General features: G+C 39.8%; 1 non-coding gene across 1 annotated transcript; it reads right to left on the bottom strand.

Moving 5' to 3' along the window:
- Positions 1-1,396: 1,396 nt before the first annotated feature.
- Positions 1,397-1,507, bottom strand: LOC148698552 (small nucleolar RNA R71). Its single transcript, XR_015960256.1, has one exon. It is a non-coding gene; the product is annotated as a small nucleolar RNA R71 (small nucleolar RNA).
- Between the last annotated feature and the right edge of the window lie 18,830 nt (positions 1,508-20,337).

Below are 20,337 nucleotides of genomic sequence, written 5' to 3'. Positions count from 1 at the left end.
CTCTCTCTAAGGATTCGATGTAGCCTTGCAAGATTGCCATGTAGTTAATTCAGAATTCTCATTTAATCTATCTATTTCTTGTTTCATTCTCCGTTTTAATTGTGACTTAGTGTGTTGATTTTAATGCTTGATCATCATTTGAATTAACCACAGGTTGTTTAGCCAAGATTAAAGCACACATCATGCATAATCTTGGTGGATATGTGAATGAATGAAGGGAATGTTTTACAAACATCCTGCCGAGTGTTCCCTTTGGTTTTGTGAAAGTTTCTTGTGCACTATATATTCTTGATTAGGAACCAAAGTTGCACATCACAATTAGGCTCATGATTAGAGACATTTGATGAAATCCACACATCATATGGTTGATCATATCTAAGTGAAACAAACTCAAGAAATAGGTAGATGGATGAGTATAATCTGATTCAACAAGCATGGCCTTGGGTTAGCAATGGTAAAATCGAATCCCTAGCTTCATCTCCATTGGTACTATCTCATTTTATTAGCTGTTGATTCATTCATTTTGTGTTTACTTCATTTCCTTATGCTTTTAAGTTACAACAACAAATCTGCCTACATTGATTAGTTTTATTTCTCTAGTAAAGAGTTCTTGCAAAACAAGTGATTATATAGGTCCAATTAGTCCCTGTGGATTCGACACCCTTACTTGTGCCATTATACTAAACATATTCTAGCATGAAGAAGGAAAACAACAATCAAAATGGCGCCGTTGCCGGGGACTGATTTCAGTCCCTTATAATTGCTTGTTTTGATATTAAACCTTGTTCTTTTCATTTTAAGTAGATTTCTGATTTTTATTCAAACTTGTTTTATCTTGTTTCAGGTAGTATATGTCAAATAGACTTGCTGAATTAGGCCAAAGAATTGAACGGTTAAAGGGCAACACTTTGGAAAGCTTTGTGCCAACAAGTTCCTCCATTGTCCGTGAAGAAGAGGAAGGGAAACCGTCTAGTCCAACAAGTGAAGGATCTGAGCACTTTAATTGGGAAAGAGAAGAAGAGATGGCGGGCAACCAAGATGATCTTCGAGCTTTGGAGGATTTTGCTCAACCAATCATACCAAATTCACCTTCATGCATCTTGCTGCCCACAGAAGCTAGAAACTATGATCTTAAATATTCACATTTCCATATGTTTCCTTCTTTTTATGGCTTACCTAATGAAGATCCTTTAGCTCATATTAAAAAATTTTACAATGTTGTGAGTGGTTTACCTTTACAGGGAGTAAGCGAAGCAAATCTGAGGATGAGAGTGTTCCCTTACACCTTGAAAGATAGGGCCAAGGGTTGGTTGATGACTCTAGTACCTGGTTCACTCACCACATGGGATGTCGTGGCTAAGAAGTTTTTGGAAAAGTTCTTTTCCACTCAAAAGACAGCCACATTAAGGGGACAAATCTTCAACTTCAAACAAGATGATGGTGAACCTTTCAATGAGTGTTGGGAGCGCTTTAAAGGCCTTTTGTTGCAATGTCCACACCATGGGTTACCTCTTCACTTACAAATGCAAATTTTCTATGATGGACTAACCCAAACATGTCAATCAACTGTTGATAATGCAGCAGGTGGAGCTTTGAAGAAAAAGAATGCTCAAGAGTCATATAACATTTATGAGATGTTGGGATCTAATGCTCAACACAAAGATGTAAGGGGTAAGAGAGTTGGAGTATATGAAACAAGCTCTAATCATGATCTTTCTTTGCAGGTAGCTAACCTAGAAAAGAAGCTTGAATCCGTGCTCAACATGGTGCCAAAAGCAAGTGAAGTGTGTGCCATTTGCAACATACCAAGCCACCTTACTCATCAATGTCCATCTAAGGAGGCTTACCCTGAGTATGTCCAAGAGCAAGTGAACCTCATGAATTCTTACAATCAAAGGCCAAGGAATGATGTGTATTCCAATACATATAACCCAAGTTGGAGAGATCATCCCAATCTTTCGTGGAAGAACAACAATCAATTTCAAAACTTCCAACCAAAACCTACACTTGAAGATACGGTTAAATTGTTAGCCCAAAATACCTTGCAATTCCAACAAACCACCAATAGCACTCTCCAACAACATTCGACGGCTCTAACCAAAATGGAGACACAATTGGGGCAGATTGCAGATGCCTTGAGCCAAAGAGAGGTTGGAAAGTTTCCAAGCCAACCCGTGATACTCCAAAGGAACCAAGAGCAAGCCAAAGCAATCACTACACTTAAAAGTGGTAAGGTTATCAATAACAGAGTTGGCAATGAAGTTACTAATGAATCTGATCATGTGAATGCAGGGGTTACTCAAGGAGAAAATGAGAAATCAAATGAGGAACCAAGCCATGCTACTCCCTCGTTTAAAGCACCAAATCTTCACAAGGCCGAGAAACCTTACACTCCACCAATACCATTCCCTGGAAGACTTGCCAAGAGCAAGCAGGATAAGTCATTTAAGGAGATTTTTGATATTCTAAGTAAGGTAAATGTTAACTTACCTTTGCTTGATGTCATTAGGAACATGCCAGCTTATGGGAAGTTCTTCAAAGAGTTAAACAACTACAAAAGGAAGTATGGACCACATGAGAAGGTAGTGGTGTCCGAGAATGTAAGTGCCGTGTTGCAAAGAAAACTTCCACCAAAGCTCAAGGATCCAGGAAGTTTTTCTATCAACATCACCATAGGAGACAAGAAGGTAGAGAAGGCGATGCTTGACTTAGGTGCTAGCATCAACTTAATGCCTTATTCCGTATACCTTCAACTAGGTTTGGGGGAATTGAAAGCCACCACCATCTCATTACAACTTGCGGACAGATCCGTGAAATATCCAAGAGGTATAGTGGAGGATATTCTAGTTCAAATTGATAAACTAATCTTGCCTGCGGATTTTGTAGTGTTGGACATGGAAGAAGCTCCTATACATGACCGAGAATTGCCTATTTTGCTTGGGAGACCGTTTATGGCCACGGCCAAGACCATCATTGATGTGCAAAATGGACTCCTCACTATGACAGTGCTAGGAGAGACCGTTCAATTCAAAGTGTTTGAGTCTCTTTCACATCCTTCTTCATCTCTTGATTGTTATGCCATTGATGTGCTTGATTCGCTTGTTTTCTCTAAGTTCTTGCAGGCACAATCTAATGAACCATTACAAACTGTTTTGAGTCAATCTCAAGATGAGTTTGATGAAGAAGATGCACTCATGGAAGAGGTAGCTGCCTTGGAAGCATTGGCACCATATCCTTTGAATATTTTACCTCTTTTAGAGCCTTTAGAACCATCGAGGTCACATTTAATCCCTTCCACTGTTAAGGCACCAAAACTTGAACTTAAACCACTTCCACCACATCTAAAGTATGCATATCTAGCTGAATTTGAAACTCTTCCAGTTATCATAACTTCTGACCTCACCCCAAATGAAGAAGATAAACTAATTAGGGTGTTAAAAGAGTTCAAATCAGTTATTGGTTGGTCTATTGCAGATATCAAGGGAATAAGCCCTACCATGTGCATGCATAGGATTCTTTTGGAAGAAGGAGCAAAGTCAACCCGTGAACCACAAAGGAGGCTCAATCCACACATGAAGGAAGTTGTGAGGAATGAAGTGTTGAAGTTGTTAGATGTGGGGATCATATATCCCATTTCTGATAGCAAATGGGTGAGTGCTATTCAGGTGGTACCTAAGAAGGTGGGAATCACGGTGATGAAGAATGAAAACAAAGAGCTTGTGCCCACAAAGCCCAAGGCTAGTTGGCGTGTTTGCACCGATTACAGGAAGTTGAATTCTAGCACTAGAAAAGATTACTTTCCTATGCCTTTCATAGATCAAATGCTTGAGAGATTGGCAGGTTACTCACACTATTGTTTTCTTGATGGTTACTCAGGTTACAATCAAATTGCAATTGCTCCGGAGGATCAAGAGAAAACTACCTTTACTTGCCCGTTTGGCACATTTGCATATAGGAGAATGCCTTTTGGACTTTGCAATGCTCCAGCAACATTCCAAAGATGCATGTTGGCAATCTTTTCTGACATGGTAGAAAGATTCATTGAGGTATTTATGGATGACTTTTCAGTGTTTGGTTCCTCTTTTGATGAATGTCTTAACCATCTCTCTTTAGTACTTCAAAGATGTCAGGAAACAAATTTGGTTCTCAATTGGGAAAAGTGCCAATTTATGGTGAAACAAGGAATTGTGTTGGGGCATGTAATCTCTAGCCAAGGAATGGAGGTGGACAAAGCCAAAATTGACATCATCACCAATATGGCAGCTCCCACAACCGTGAAGGGAGTAAGAAGTTTTTTGGGACATGCGGGTTTTTATCGTCGTTTCATTAAGAACTTTTCAATGATCACTCGTCCATTATGCAATCTGTTAGCTAAAGATGTTGTATTTCATTTTGATAAAGCTTGTATGGATGCATTCAATACTTTGAAACATGAATTAACCTCAACCCCTATTATTATGGCACCAGATTGGTCTTTACCTTTTGAATTAATGTGTGATGCCTCTGACTATGCTATTGGTGCAGTTTTAGGGCAAAGGGTGAACAAGCTCCCACACGTGATCTACTATGCAAGCCGGACTCTAAATGATGCTCAACTTAACTATTCCACAACTGAAAAGGAGTTGCTTGCTATTGTTTTTGCCTTAGAGAAGTTTCGGTCATATCTTGTTGGATCTAAAGTTATTGTGTTTTCTGATCATGCAGCCCTTAGGTACTTGATGACAAAAAAGGATGCTAAGCCACGCTTAATTAGATGGATACTCTTACTACAAGAGTTTGACTTGGAAATTCGAGATAAGAAGGGAAGTGATAATGTTGTGGCTGACCATTTGTCACGGCTCAATGAAAACCATGGAGTTGGACAACCTTTGCCTCTAAATGAATCATTTCCAGATGAACAACTCCTTGTTATTCAAGAAAAAGAATCGTGGTATGCTGATTTTGTTAATTATCTTGTTTGTGGTATAATTAGAAATGATCTTTCTTTTCAGGAAAGAAAGAAGTTCCTTGCCATGGTAAAGCACTACGTTTGGGACGAACCATATTTGTTTAAATATTACCCTAACCAAATCATTAGGAGGTGTGTCCCAGAGAGTGAGCAACAAAGCATTCTAACGTTCAGCCATACATTGGCATGTGGAGGACATTTTGGTGCCAAAAAGACATCTCTAAAGGTTTTACAATCTGGTTTCTTTTGGCCTACTTTATTCAAAGATGCTTTTGATTTTTGTTCTAAGTGTGATAGGTGCCAGAAAATGGGGAACATTAGCCGAAGAAATGAGATGCCATTGAACAACATTTTGGTGGTGGAGCTCTTTGATGTTTGGGGAATCGATTTCATGGGACCATTTCCAGCCTCTTTTGGTTACTTATACATATTAGTGGCAGTAGATTATGTATCCAAATGGGTTGAAGCCATTGCTACAATAACTAATGATCATAAGGTTGTTTTGAATTTTCTTAAAGATGTGATTTTTTGTAGGTTTGGAACCCCAAGAGCTATTATTAGTGATGGTGGCAGCCATTTCTGCAACAAACCCTTTGAAACCTTGATGAAGAAGTACAACATCAACCACAAAGTGGCAACCCCGTACCATCCTCAAACCTCAGGACAAGTGGAGATTAGCAATAGGGAGATCAAGAACATTTTGATGAAGACCGTAAGCCCTACAAGGAAGGATTGGTCACTGAGGTTGAATGATGCACTATGGGCATATAGAACAGCATATAAGACCCCCATTGGCATGAGTCCTTATCGCCTTGTGTTTGGGAAAGCTTGTCATTTGCCAATGGAGCTTGAACACCGTTCATATTGGGCCATCAAGAAGTTCAACTTTGATTACAAGGATGCTGGAATAGCAAGGAAGCTCCAACTTAATGAGTTGGAAGAACTCAGAAATGAAGCATATGAGAATGCCAAAATCTACAAGGAACGAACTAAGCTCTATCATGACAAGGCCATCCTACGGAAGGAGTTTCACCAAGGTATGAAAGTACTGTTGTATGACTCACGTTTGAGACTTTTTCCAGGTAAATTGAAGTCTAGGTGGGTGGGACCATTTAAGGTGCTGCAAACATTTCCCCACGGAGCTGTGGAGATAGAGAACATGAAGAATGGCACCTCTTTTAAAGTCAATGGGCAGCGATTGAAACCATATTTGGAGAAAGTGGAGGAAGAGCAAGTTTATTAAGTTGTAGATTTTCTTGAGTTTACAACACCGTGAACACGCTACCATGTCTTGCCTAGACATTAAATAAAGCGCTTACTAGGAGGCAACCTAGTGTGGTTTGTGTTCTTTCCTCATTTTGTGTTTATGTTGTCACCATTCCATATTATTTGCCTACTTGCCTTGTGTTAGTTGTGGTTAAGTGTGTTTTTGCTTACTAATACGAATGTATATGAGGGCTATGTTTGTAGACAAACTATTGGGTTGCTATGAAAAAGGGTTTTATGACACGGGACATGTCATAACTTTCGAAGGGGTGTTTATTTGTAAGTTCATGTCGGAGCACAAAGGTAAGCCGCCTCCCCGAATTTCAATTTTCTTTTATACTAATATGTTGTTAATGATTCAGGCATCCACTCTAGAATTTAAACCATTACCGGATCATTTCAAATACCACCCTCCATTCAAAGATCAATTCCATGCCGTTTGATTTGATCAAAAAAAAAAAAAAAAAAAAAAAAAGATACTAAACATAGAGAAAGATGGAGCTTCACAAAGGTTGTTTACGTGAAGCCCCACTACGAGGCATAGAAGCGGGAGGCATAGAAGCGGGAGGCATCGGAGCGGAAGCCATCGGAGCGGAAGGCATCGGAGCTAGAGCATTCCAGGCCTCAATACTTGGCCAAGCGCTGGATGACCCAGGAAAAAGGTGCCTCTGGAGATAAGCCGCAAGCCTTTGACGGTCACTGTGAATTCGACCCTCAGATTCTTGCAGCTCATCAAGCTTCCTCTTCATGCCCGACGAATAGTTATTTGCAAGCACATGCAAACTTCTATTCTCGTACTTAAGCTGCTGGATCTCTTGCTTAAGACTTTCCACCTCTGCCATCAATGATTCCACCTGACGGAAGCGGGCAAGCAGGCGTTGGCCCATGTTGGACACAGAACTCGCACACTGAACACTAAGTGCGAGGGACTCTTGAACGGCCAACTCATCGGACCGTCCTGACAGCAGCCTACTATCTTTTGGAGTGAGGAGGTTCCTAGCTACTATTGTAGCTGTTGTGGCGTCCTGCATCACGGAGTCTTCACCTGTAAGAAGACCGTTAGAAGATAAGAAAGAAGGGCGCCATACGTTACCTTGACGCGGCGCGCCCGTATCACTGCTAAGGCTCAATTCCAAGCTAAGGTTCGATGGGTTTGCCATTTTTCAAAAGTGTTCAAAGAGAAGGGATGGAGTTAAATTTCAAAGGGCCGGAGTCGATTTTCAAGAACGGGAAATCTTCAGAGTGTGTTTGTTGGCGGTGATCGATACCTCTATAAAAAGCCAAGGCGACGCGTCCACCGATTCAAAAAGCCGGAATTTCCGGCATAATTTTGGCGACGCTTTCTCGGCTTTTCAGAAGACGTGTTCAAATTTGTCAAAAGATTTCTTCTTTTCAGAAAACACGTGGAGGCCATCATCGCAACTACACATCTTTAGCCGACAGGCGCAAAGTCCGGCGACGCTTTCTCTGCTTTTCAGAAAACGCGTGCAGCTTTGTCAAAAGGAGCCGCATCCGCACTACTACGTGTCGTTCAGAAAGCAAAGGGGCGCCTGCTCAGAAATCGAAGGGGCGTCGTTCAGAAATCGAAGAGGCGCCTGCTATTTCAAAAAGCCGGATTTGCGGGATCAAAACATTTGTCGACAATGGTAAAAGAACAGTAGCACCACTTGATATTATCTCTATATATGTCGACCTTCGTCTTTTATGGCAAGGAAAACCTAAAGAAAATGCCCAACTCTCCCTCACCTCTGAGGGCGCACTCCCAGCAAAGCCTTTCGAAATACTCAATTCTTTCTTCTTCCCCAAAGATGATACCAGATGCCTGGAGTACAGATGACCCAGGAGGAAACGGCGGATTGAAGTGTGCTGATTCATTCACCGCTTCTTCAAAAGCAAAGGTATCTCATATCATCAAGGTCAAAAGCAAAAGTATCTCATATCATGCTCTTTCCCTGTCTTTTTCTTTGTCCTTGTTCTTACTCGCATGGCAAAGTCAAAGAAGCAATCAGCTGGCACTTGGAGTCAGTCTTCTGTTCTAGAGCCAATTGCCTGGAATCTATTCCTGATTGCTTACCTAGCGTTGCTCTCGAGTAGTCATCTTCAACGGTTGATACACTTCCAGAGAAGGGACCACTTCTGCGAAGATTGAACAAAGAAACAGATAAAAGGAGGAAGCTCAGACCTTCGGGGAAGACCAAAAGAATCCTGCTGCCCAGTTCAAGAGTAGCACAAAGGAAAATCAACGATGGGCGGAAACCAGTTTAAGAGTAAGCCTGTGGAATCACAAAGATCAATGCCTCAATGCAATTACCAAGGAGAAGATGGAATTTACACTCTATAACCAGATTTGCGTCCCTAAACTCTTCTCTTTGTTAGTTACATTCTGCCATGTTTAGTATGTTTAGTGCTGTTTGTGTGTTTACTTATGTTTTGTGTGAATCTATGCTTAAAACATTGAGGACAATGTTTGATTTAAGTGTGGGGGGGTAACTAAGTTTATTGATGCAAATTCGTTGAATTTTATCACCCATAACTTCAAGTGTTGTTCCTTGCTGTTTTAAATGTTTTTAAGTTGTGTTTTAGAATGTTTTGTTTTTATAACTCCGAAAATCACATAAAAATTTAAAAAAAAAAAAAAACATGTTTTGAAAAGCCTAAAAAGAGTGTTTTAAGTCGTTTTTGTGTGTTTGTGTCTTAGGGTACCTTCCAACACAATGATAAGGATTTGGTTTGTAATTGCATGACTGTTAAAGAGAGTTATAAACATGGATGAAAGTTTGATTTACTCTTGGTATATGCTTGGTTATGGTTATAATGTATGACTTCACATGCAATCATAAAAAAAAAAAAAAAAAAAAAAATTTTGTGACATGCTTGAATGAAGGAACTCAAACAAACGCTACAACCCTGTGAGACTCGAGCCATTACCTTCTTTGGAGAGTTATTTTATGTGATTCTTTGTTTTCTAAAGTTGTTGCATGATCTCATTATTCCTTGCTTGGTTGCTACTTAGAATGCAATTGTATCATGATAGAACTAAATGCTAGAACTTATATCCATTTCATTCAAAGCATGACATTGAATTGCATAACATATATCAAGATAAAGTTGTGTAGTTGCCACCATAGCCAAATAGCCTTACTTCCCATATTTTGTATTTGTTGTAAGTTTGAACCCCTTTGAGCCTTGTTTAACATATGTTCTTTGTTAACCCATGTTATCCTTACCTAGCCTAGAATAGGACCATCCATGCCTTTGTTCTTAAAGCATAGTAAGCATGACGGAAAATGAATTCCTTTTTGATTAATATGTTGCAGAAAATAAGTGTGGGGGAAGGATTATTGATGAGAGTTGTTGTGCCATAGGCACGGCTAAAAAAAAAAAAAAAAAAAAAAAAGAAGAAAAAAAAAATTGAAAAAAAAAAATGAAAAAGAAAAGAAAAATAAGAGTTGTTTGAATTTCCCCTATTAGTCTAAAAGTTGTTTTCCGCGCTCTAAAGGGAATTCTAAGTGCCTAATTCAATACTTTGCTCACTATTGCTTTAAGAATGTTTGTTTATCCTTCACCTTTCATTGTTAACCAGTACCCTAGCCCCGTTACACCCCTTTGACTTCTATCTTGATCGTTATGTGTTCAATAATGTGGAGTTTGGATTTGATATGAGCTTATGGAATCACTGGTTCTCATTCTAAGTAGTAGCATTCCATTCATGAGATCATATTCATGTCATTATCGTAAATCCAGAAAATGCTTTCTTTGTTATAACATATGTGAGATACTAGTCTTTCATGTTTACATCAATCTCTCACATATAACTAGTGTAGGGTGTGTAGTTAGAAAATCTGTGTGAAAATAGAGTGCATTCTAGTAAGGAATTGAGTAAATTCTCTAAAGCATGTTACTACATTTGAAATGTGTTTTAATTGCTTAATTGTGAACTAGTATGTGGTGACTATGATTAAGAATGTACTTAAGTGTAAAGATGGCTAAAATCTGTGAGAATAATGATTTTTAACTTGTCATGTGCATTGGAAATCCCTAAGACGGTTGTTGGAAGGTTTAGGTTGTGTTTTACTTGTTTAGTGTCGTTTTGTTTATTTGTTATTATTTTGTTTTGCTCGAGGACTAGCAAAAGCTAAGTGTGGGGGAATTTGATAGGAGCATATTTAGGCGACTTACTTAGCTTGTTTTCGTGCATCTATGTTGTTAATTCATAATTGTTTTAGTAGTTTAAGCCATTTTCGTGTGTTTTTAGGTTCATATGGCTAAGGAAGCAAAAAGATGCATTTTGGAGCATTTTGGAGCAAAATTGGGCTTGGAATGGATAGCATATGCTTGGAGCCGAAGTGTTGGACGAATTTGAAAGCCTTGTATGCACTTTGGACATAAAACAAAGGGCCTAGCCCAATCAAACAATCCTTTGAGCCATGCAAAACCTCTAGCCCAATCAACAACCCTTAGCCACATGCATTCACATGCATCACAACCCCAAAACCATCAAGAAACACCATTCACACACACATGCACTTACTCCTTCATCATTACACCACCTTCTCCATCTTTATTCCACATGCATTCATCATAATTCACCCTAGCTACCACCATTCACACACACATGCACTTATTCTTTCATCATTGCACCACCATTCACACACACATGCACTTACTCTTTCATCATTGCACCACCATTCACACACACATGCACTTACTCTTTCATCATTGCACCACCAATTCAACACATGCATTCACACACCAACAACCTAGCTCTTTTTCCATCATTATTTCATCCACATGCACTCTCAATCATAACAACCACATTCACTCTTAAACAATCACCCACATATTCTCCCATTCCCCCTATAAAAACCCATGCATTCATACACAAAAATCTCATCTCATTTCCATACACAAGACACCACAAACACATCCAATCTTCCCCTTTGCCGCAAATCCCCTTCCATTTCTACACAATCTCTTCTTGGCTTCATTCCATTCCATACACTCTCCCATTCGCAGAAACCATTCAACCTTAGCCGCTCCACCTTCATTTACAACACACTTGGAGCACCCACACCGAAGGCAACTCTTAAGGGATTTCGACATCAGTTTTGCTTCAAGGGTTCTTTCTTCTTAATCCTATGTTCACTCATGTTATATATTTTTATGTCAAACCTTTTGTAAACATGAAGTGTAACTAATCTCTCTCTAGGGATTCGATGTAGCCTTGCAAGATTGCCATGTAGTTAATTCAGAATTCTCATTTAATCTATCTATTTCTTGTTTCATTCTCCGTTTTAATTGTGACTTAGTGTGTTGATTTTAATGCTTGATCATCATTTGAATTAACCACAGGTTGTTTAGCCAAGATTAAAGCACACATCATGCATAATCTTGGTGGATATGTGAATGAATGAAGGGAATGTTTTGCAAACATCCTGCCGAGTGTTCCCTTTGGTTTTGTGAAAGTTTCTTGTGCACTATATATTCTTGATTAGGAACCAAAGTTGCACATCACAATTAGGCTCATGATTAGAGACATTTGATCAAATCCACACATCATATGGTTGATCATATCTAAGTGAAACAAACTCAAGAAATAGGTAGATGGATGAGTATAATCTGATTCAACAAGCATGGCCTTGGGTTAGCAATGGTAAAATCGAATCCCTAGCTTCATCTCCATTGGTACTATCTCATTTTATTAGCTGTTGATTCATTCATTTTGTTTTTACTTCATTTCCTTATGCTTTCAAGTTACAACAACAAATCTGCCTACATTGATTAGTTTTATTTCTCTAGTAAAGAGTTCTTGCAAAACAAGTGATTATATAGGTCCAATTAGTCCCTGTGGATTCGACACCCTTACTTGTGCCATTATACTAAACATATTCTAGCATGAAGAAGGAAAACAACAATCAATCGCCCAGGAGAGTGATCCTTAAATGTATATTCCCATCCCTACCTAGCACAAGGCCTTTTGGGAGCTCACTGGCTTCGGGTTCCGTAAGAACTCCGAAGTTAAGCGAGAAGAAGGCTAGAGCAATCCCATGATGGGTGACCCACTGGGAAGTTGCTCGTGAGTTCCCAAAAACAAAACCGTGAGGGACTGGTAAGCCCAAAGTGGACAATATCGTGCTACGGTGGAGGAGCGGGCCCAGGAAGTGATCCGCCTTGGGCCGGGATGTGATAATTTGATATCAGAGCCTAACCCTGGCCGCATGTGTGCCGACGAGGACGTCGGGCCCCTACGGGGGGTGGATTGTAACATCCTACATCACCCAGGAGAGTGATCCTTAAATGTATATTCCCATCCTTACCTAGCACAAGGCCTTTTGGGAGCTCACTGGCTTTGGGTTCCGTAGAAACTTCAAAGTTAAGCGAGAAGGGGGCTTGAGCAATCCCATGATGGGTGACCCATTGGGAAGTTGCTCATGAGTTCCCAAAAACAAAACCGTGAGGGAATGGTAAGCCCAAAGCGGACAATATCATGCTAGGGTGGTGGAGTGGGCCCGGGAAGTGATCCACCCTGGGCTGGGATGTGACAATATGGTATTAGAGCCTAACCCTGGCCGTGGTGTGTCGACGAGGATGTCAGGCCCCTAAAAGGGGTGAATTATGACATCCCACATCGCCCAAGGGAGTGATCCTTAAATGTATATTCTCATCCCTACCTAGCACGAGGCTTTTTGGGAGCTTACTGGCTTCGGGTTCCATAGAAACTCCGAAGTTAAGCAAGAAAGGGGTTAGAGCAATCCCATGATGGGTGACCCACTGGGAAGTTGCTCGTGAGTTCCCAAAAACAAAACCGTTAGGGAATGGCAAGCCCAAAGATAACAATATCGTGCTACGGTGCTGGAACGGGCCCAGTAAGTGGTCCTTCCCGGGCTGGGATGTGACAATTTGGTATTAGAGCCTAACCCTGGTCACATGTGTGCCAATGAAGACGTCGGGCCCTTAAGGGTGGTGGATTATGACATCCCACATCGCTTAAGGGAGTGATCCTTATATGTATATTCCCATCCCTACCTAGCACGAGGCTTTTTGCGAGCTCACTGGCTTCGGGTTCCGTAGGAACTCCGAAGTTAAGCGAGAAGGGGGCTAGAGCAATCCTATGATGGGTAACCCATTGGGAAGTTGCTTGTGAGTTCACAAAAACAAAACCGTGAGGGAATGGTAAGCCCAAAGCTAACAATGTCGTGCTACGGTGGTGAAGCGGGCTTGGGAAGTGATACGCCTCGCGTCGGGATGTGATAGTAATCCTTATATGTATATTCCCATTTCTACCTAGCACGAGGCCTTTTGGGAGCTCACTGGCTTCGGGTTCCATGAAAACTTCGAAGTTAAGTGAGTAGCACACAAGAGCAATACCAGGATGGGCGACCCACTGGAAGTTCTCGTGTGAGTTCCCAGAAACAAAGCCGTGAGGGCATGGTCGGGGCCCAAAGCAAACAATATCATGCTACGGTGGTGGAGCGGGCCCGGGAAATGATCCGTCTCGGGTCGGGATGTGACAATTTGGTATCAGAGCCTAACCCTGGTCGCGTGTGTACCGACGAGGACATCGGACCCTTAAGGGAGGTGGATTGTTAGATCCTACATCGCCCAGGGGAGTGATCCTTATATATATATATATATATTCCCATTTCTACCTAGCGCGAGCCCTTTTAAGAGCTCACTAGGTCGGGTTGCATGGGAACTTCGAAGTTAAGTGAGTAGCGCACGAGAGCAATCCCAAGATGGGTGACCCACTGGAAGTTCTCGTGTGAGTTCCCAGAAATAAAATTGTGAGGGCGTGGTCGAGGCCCAAAGCTGACAATATTGTGTTATGGTGGTGGAGCGGGCCTGGGAAGTGATCCGCCCATTAGCTGGGATGTGACACAAGAGTACAAGATTGTCGTAGTATAGCAACTCAAGCAAGGTCGTTTTCCACAGGAATTGAATGAATAATTTATGTAAGTACCAAATCTTAATTAATTATTTGAAAACAAAGATTGGAAAATGTTGATTTTGAATTTCAAAATAATAAAAACGAATTTAATTAAAAAGGTTAAAGAAATTAGCAAAGTAAAGAAAACAAAGGAAAATGTTTTGAAAACCAAATTTTAAAGCCGTCCCCTTAACAATCCTATGCAGTTTTACCTATTACTTATGAATTTCTACATACATGCTTTGATGGTTAGGTTTTCCTAATACATATTTTCCTCATGATGTTCAAGTGAAAATGTGTATCTAACATGCAACCCGTCTGTGATGTTCAGATCAAATATAAACATGCAAGACTCATTAAGCTTTGTGAAAACCCCTTGAAAACCATGCAACCCTTAAGAGCGTGATGTTCACCTTAAGTGAAACTTACAATTACTAATCATAGGAATCCCTTTTAAATTATAGGGTGATGTTCCAACAGAAATTGCATCAAATTACTTGAATCCACGTGGACTGGTGTCGCGAGCGGGCCAAAGGGGAACTACTATAGGCTGCAACATGCAAGCCCAAAACCAAAGCTGGGTTTTAGGTTAGGCCGAGATGAACCAAAGCCCAAAAGGCTATCTTGTTAGACCTAAAGAACAGCCTAGCCTTGTATTGGGTGTGCTTCACCGGGGAAGAACACCGGACCTGTCGCTTCTGGCGGCAGTCTGGGGTTATAGTTCACCATAGAACCTCTTCCTAGGAGGTGGGGAATGAAATCTCGACATTGTTGAACCTAGAAACCCTCGGGTTCGAATTAGGGTTTTCGAACTCCGATGAGATTACGAAAATCTCGACCATGATTTTGGGAGGGACGACTTCAGGTCATCGAAAAAAAGGCAGCCTGGGCATGGTTGCAGGCCATGCGTTCATCGAAAAATCAATGGTGACGCCGTTGGTGGCGTCAGGTTATGGTGTTGGAGACAAGTCGGGCTCCATGGTCTCGGCTAGCTTACAGGTGTGGGTTCGAAGAACCCAGATGGCTTTTTTTTTTCTTTTTTCAATTCAATTAATTTAATGCATATTGAATTCAAATATTTTAATGCATGTACATATATTTGATGCAATTCAAGGTCAAACTCACATAATTCAATAATTATGAATATAATGCATATACAATTTATGTAAAATCTAAAATTCGAAAAATGTAAAGTTGGCTCATACATTATGTTGAATGTTCATGCTATCAGGGCTGCAAAAATGATAGGAGCATATTCATGCGACTTAAATGGCTTGTTCTCGTGCATTTACGTTATGTTTCTTTAGTTATTTTAGTCCTTTAAGCTATTTTCGTGTTTTTGTAGGTCCAAAGGGTTAAAGGAGCAAAACGATGCATTTTGGAGACTTTTGGAGCACTTTTGGGCTAAGGATGGATAGCTTATGCTTGGCGCCAAAATGTTGGACGAAATTGAAGACCAAAGTGTTGGAACTTTGTTCCCTTTAGTTTTAGGACATTTAAACCTTTCCAATTCCCTTATGCCGTGCATCTCCACCTTTCTCCCAAAACCATACACATGCTCCCATTACTTATCATAATCACATATCATATCACTTATCATTCACCACTTATCACTTATCATATCATTCACCACTTATCATTCATCAAACACATGCACTTTAAACATTCACCCACATGCATTTCCACCCACATGCTATCCCATTTCAGATTTTCATTTCCCCTTTAATCAACACATGCATCCCCTCACCAAGAAATCATTCATTCCACATGCCATTGTCATTCCACTTCATTTCACCTTGCATTTTCAGATTATTCCTTCATCATTGCACCACACATTCATTGCACATGCACACACAAACATTAGCACATGCAACCTAGCTGTCATGTCCCCCCCATTTCACCTATAAATACTCATTCATTCATTCTCATTCAACCACAATTCATTTCACAACAGAAATTGGTCCCTTGGGGCCGTGCCCACAATTCATTTTCACAACAGAAATTGGTCCCTTGGGGCCGTGCCCTTCACAAAGTCCATCCATTCCATTCATACACTTCATCCATTGCAGAAATGTAGACCATAAACCCCCCTTTGTGCCGTGACTCTCCCTTACAATCCAAACATCATCCTTCCATTTCCATAATTCCCCAATCCATTCAACACACCAACAACATCCCTTAGACCTTGTGCTACGACGAAGAGGAAGATAAGAGGGCCTAAACGTTCATACAATTCAAGTTTGAGTTGTTGGAATGTTTAGGTGTTTCTTTGATTCTACATCAGTTTTGCTTCAAGGGTTCTTTCTTCTTATTAATTCTATGTTCATTCATGTTTTATATTTTTATGTTAAATCCTTTGCAAACATGAATTGTAACTAATCCTCTTCTATGGATTCGATGTAGCCTTGCAAAGTTTGCCATGTAGTTAATTCGGAATTCTCATTTAATCTATCTATTTCTTGCTTCATTCTCCGATTTAATTGTGACTTAGTGTGTTGATTTTAATGCTTGATCATCATTTGAATTAACCACAGGTTGTTTAGCCAAAATTAAAGCACACATCATGCATAATCTTGGTAGATATGTGAATGAATGAAGGGAATGTTTTGCAAACATCCTGCCAAGTGTTCCCTTTGGTTTTGTGAAAGTTTCTTGTGCACTACATAGTCTTGATTAGGAACCAAAGTTGCACATCACAATTAGGCTCATAATTAGAGACATTTGATCAAATCCACACATCATATGGCTGATCATATCTAAGTGAAACAAACCCAAGAAATAGGTAGATGAATGAGTATAATCTGACTTAACAAGCATGGACTTGGCTTAGCAATGGTGAAATCGAATCTCTAGCTTCATCTTCATTGGTACTCTCTTATTTTATTAGTTGTTGATTCATTCATCTTGTGTTTACTTCATTTCCTTATGCTTTAATTTACAATCTGTTTGTTTCCAAGTTTCTGTTTTTATTTCAAGTTTCATTCAAAACCAATCTCCCATTTCTTTTAAAGTGTTAGATTAGTTAGAAATACATTTAGTTTGTGTTTATAAGTGTTTTGATTCATTTTGTTTCTCAAATTCGTCCAAAGTACTCAAGGTGCTCAAAACTGCCCAGAAAGTGATTTTTATGCAGTATTGAGTGTTTTGGTGCTGTTTTGAGTCTCTTGGTTTGTTTTAGTGTTTTAAAGTTTAGTTTTGCATTCTTTGAGTCTAGTTTAGTGTTTTATATTGTTTTTACGTTTTTGAGTCAGTTTCCAAGTGATTAACAATCCCTCCTAATCCCCGGTCCAGAACGATCCCTACTTATACTTATACTACAATTGATAAAAAGAGGGTTTAATTTGTGTGCGTATAAATAACCGCATCAAAAAATATCGACATAAAAACTGTTGCTTTGGAAGAACTTGATTGCGTGATGATATGGATGAACTGGTTTGATGCAAAAAATCTCCTCGTCAAATTTCGTAAGCGCAGCCTATTTTATCTGACAAAGGAGAAAGGGCCGGCGGCAAAGGAAGAGAGATTAAGAGATGTGTTTGTACAATCGTAGGGGAATTGTGTGTTGAGGATATGTTATTCCCTATACGTAATGTCTTTATTTATAGTAGTAAAAAGGGAGAAGAATAGCTATAATCAAATCTAGGATTTACACAATCACGCTTAAACTAGGAAAGTTCATAACATTATTATATTTGTTAATAAAGCTTTCCCGACGAACTATTCATCGGAAAAAATAGAATTTTTTATTTTTTATTAAGAAAATAAATTTTGCCCGAGGATTATTTTGTCGAGTCAGAATTTTTTGTCGGGTTTCTAAGGTCGAGCGGACTTAGTCGACAAAGGTTCGTCGGCCCATTCGTTGGGAAGGTGAAGTTGTCTGACGGAATATAATTTTTTGTCGATTAAACTGTGCAGCGGCGAGTTTTGCACAACGACTTTTTCACGACGGATGTCCGTCTCATAAGTATTAGAGTTTTCTTTATGAGAGTTTTTTTGAAGTTGCCTGCTGGAATATAATTTTTGTCAATTAAATTATCTTGCGGCGGGTTTTGTGCAGCGACATTTGCTCGATCGCATTGGAACTTAGGCGATAAACGCCTGATCTAAGATACAAATTGTTTTTGTCCTGCAAGTGGTTTTTTTATTAGTGAAGGTTAGATATAATACATATGAATGTATTCAATATAATTATTATCTTACCTTAGAGATGATAATTGTATTAAATACATATAATTTGTTGTGGCCTATATTTAACTAATATGAAGAGAGAGAGCCGGTGACATAGAGAGAGAATAGAGAGAGTCATGTTTGTAAGATTGTGTAGAGAATGTGTTATTCCCCCTATGCACTACCTTCATTTATAGTAATAAGAGACAAGAAATCCTTCTCCTCCAAGGAATACAAGTCCTAATAGGGTAGAATAACTAGAATCAAATCTAGTCTAAGATTTACACAATTACACTTAAATAAGAAGTTTACAACACTCCCCCTTGAGTGTGTAAAATACTCATGTAGATTCGGCATCACGTAGAGTTGAGGAAGTCGATTCGTCAGCACTGATTTTAGGAACACGTTAGTCTTAATAAGGTAGGAACTTGCATAGGGAACTAATTCTCACAAAAAAACCCTAAGGCTATGGTAACAACCTGAGTAAGGACAAAATCCATAGTCTAAGGAAAAATGTGTAAGTAATGCAAAGTCAAATGAAACATTTACGAAAAGTCATTAGGGATACGATCAACCTAAGGTGGGTGCCTCGTAAAACCTCATTAGGTAGCAAAAATCCGGTGGGAAAAATGTTCTTAATCGTAGGGAAAAAGAATACATTAAGATCAAGCAAGTATAAATTAGGATACTCCCCCTGAGTTTGACATTATTCCAAAGATAACTAACTATGTTACAGCTTAGAAAATTTATGCATACCAATTCCTTGAACAAGCTTCTGAAACGTCACCTTTGGTAATGATTTGGTGAAGAGGTCGACCAGATTGCCTTGTGAACAGATTTGCGTAACTTCAATCTTCTAATGCTCTTGTTGTTGATGTGAGAAGAAGAACTTCGGCGCAATATGCTTGGTGTTGTCTCCTTTGATGTAACCCTTCTTGAGTTGTTCGATGCATGCTACGTTGTCTTCATAGATCATCGCTAGGACGTCAACGACGAAGTAAAGATCGCTGAAGCTTCGAATATAGCCCACAATTGCTATCGACCAGAATCATTCCTGAGTTGATTCATGTAGGGCGAGAATTTCAGCATGGTTAGATGAAGTGGCAACTAAGGCCTGTTTAGTTGGCCACCAAAATATTGTGGTGCCTCCAATGGTAAAGACATAACCCATTTAAGAACGTGCCTTGTGCGGATCAAATAAGTATCATGTGTCGGCATAACCAACAAGGCGAGAATTGACTCGAGATAATGGGGTGCGGCATCACTGGAAGATCCGTAAGGATAGAACAAGCCCATATCAGTAGTACATTTAAGGTAGCGGAAAATGTCTTTAACACCAGTCTAGTGTCTGCGTGTTGGTACAATATTGTATCTTTCCAAAAGATTGACAGCGAATGAGATGTCGGGTCTAGTGCATTGAGCTAAGTACAATAAAGCGCCTATCAAACGGAATGGATCTCGTTTTGCATTTAGCGATTGAATGACCATAGGAGTACTCGAAGGCTTCACTTTATCCTCGTTAAAGCAGTGCAACACCTTCTGGGTGTAGTTCGATCAATGTACTAAGACTCTATCCAAACTGTGCTCTATCTCAAGATCGAGACAGTATCGAGTCTTTCCTAGATCTTTCATCTCAAATTCCGACTTCAGGTGCGTGGCAGTTCTTTGGAGCTCTTCAGGAGTTCTGATGAGCTTCATGTCATTGACATATACTGCAACAATCTCTAAACTGGAATGTGACTTCTTAATGAACACACAAGAGCATAGTCTGTTGTTTATATATCCCTGACTAGTCAAATACTCACTCAGATAGTTATACCACATTCTTCTAGATTGCCTCAACTCGTAAAGTGAACGCCTTAACCGAATTAAGAGCATGTTCCAGGGTTTGGAAATATTTGATCCAAGCAATGTAAGTCATTCAGGAACTTTCATAGAATTATTTGATCCAATCAATGTAAGTCATTCAGGAACTTTCATATAAATTTCCGTATCAAGATCCCATAGAGATATACAGTTACTACATCCA

This window comes from Pyrus communis, chromosome 2, assembly GCF_041283825.1.
Source record: "Pyrus communis isolate YQ-2024b chromosome 2, ASM4128382v1, whole genome shotgun sequence".
In the NCBI taxonomy this organism is placed as follows: Eukaryota; Viridiplantae; Streptophyta; class Magnoliopsida; order Rosales; family Rosaceae; genus Pyrus; species Pyrus communis.
Note: the sequence above shows the minus strand (reverse complement) of the source record. Positions and strands in the feature narration are given on the sequence as shown.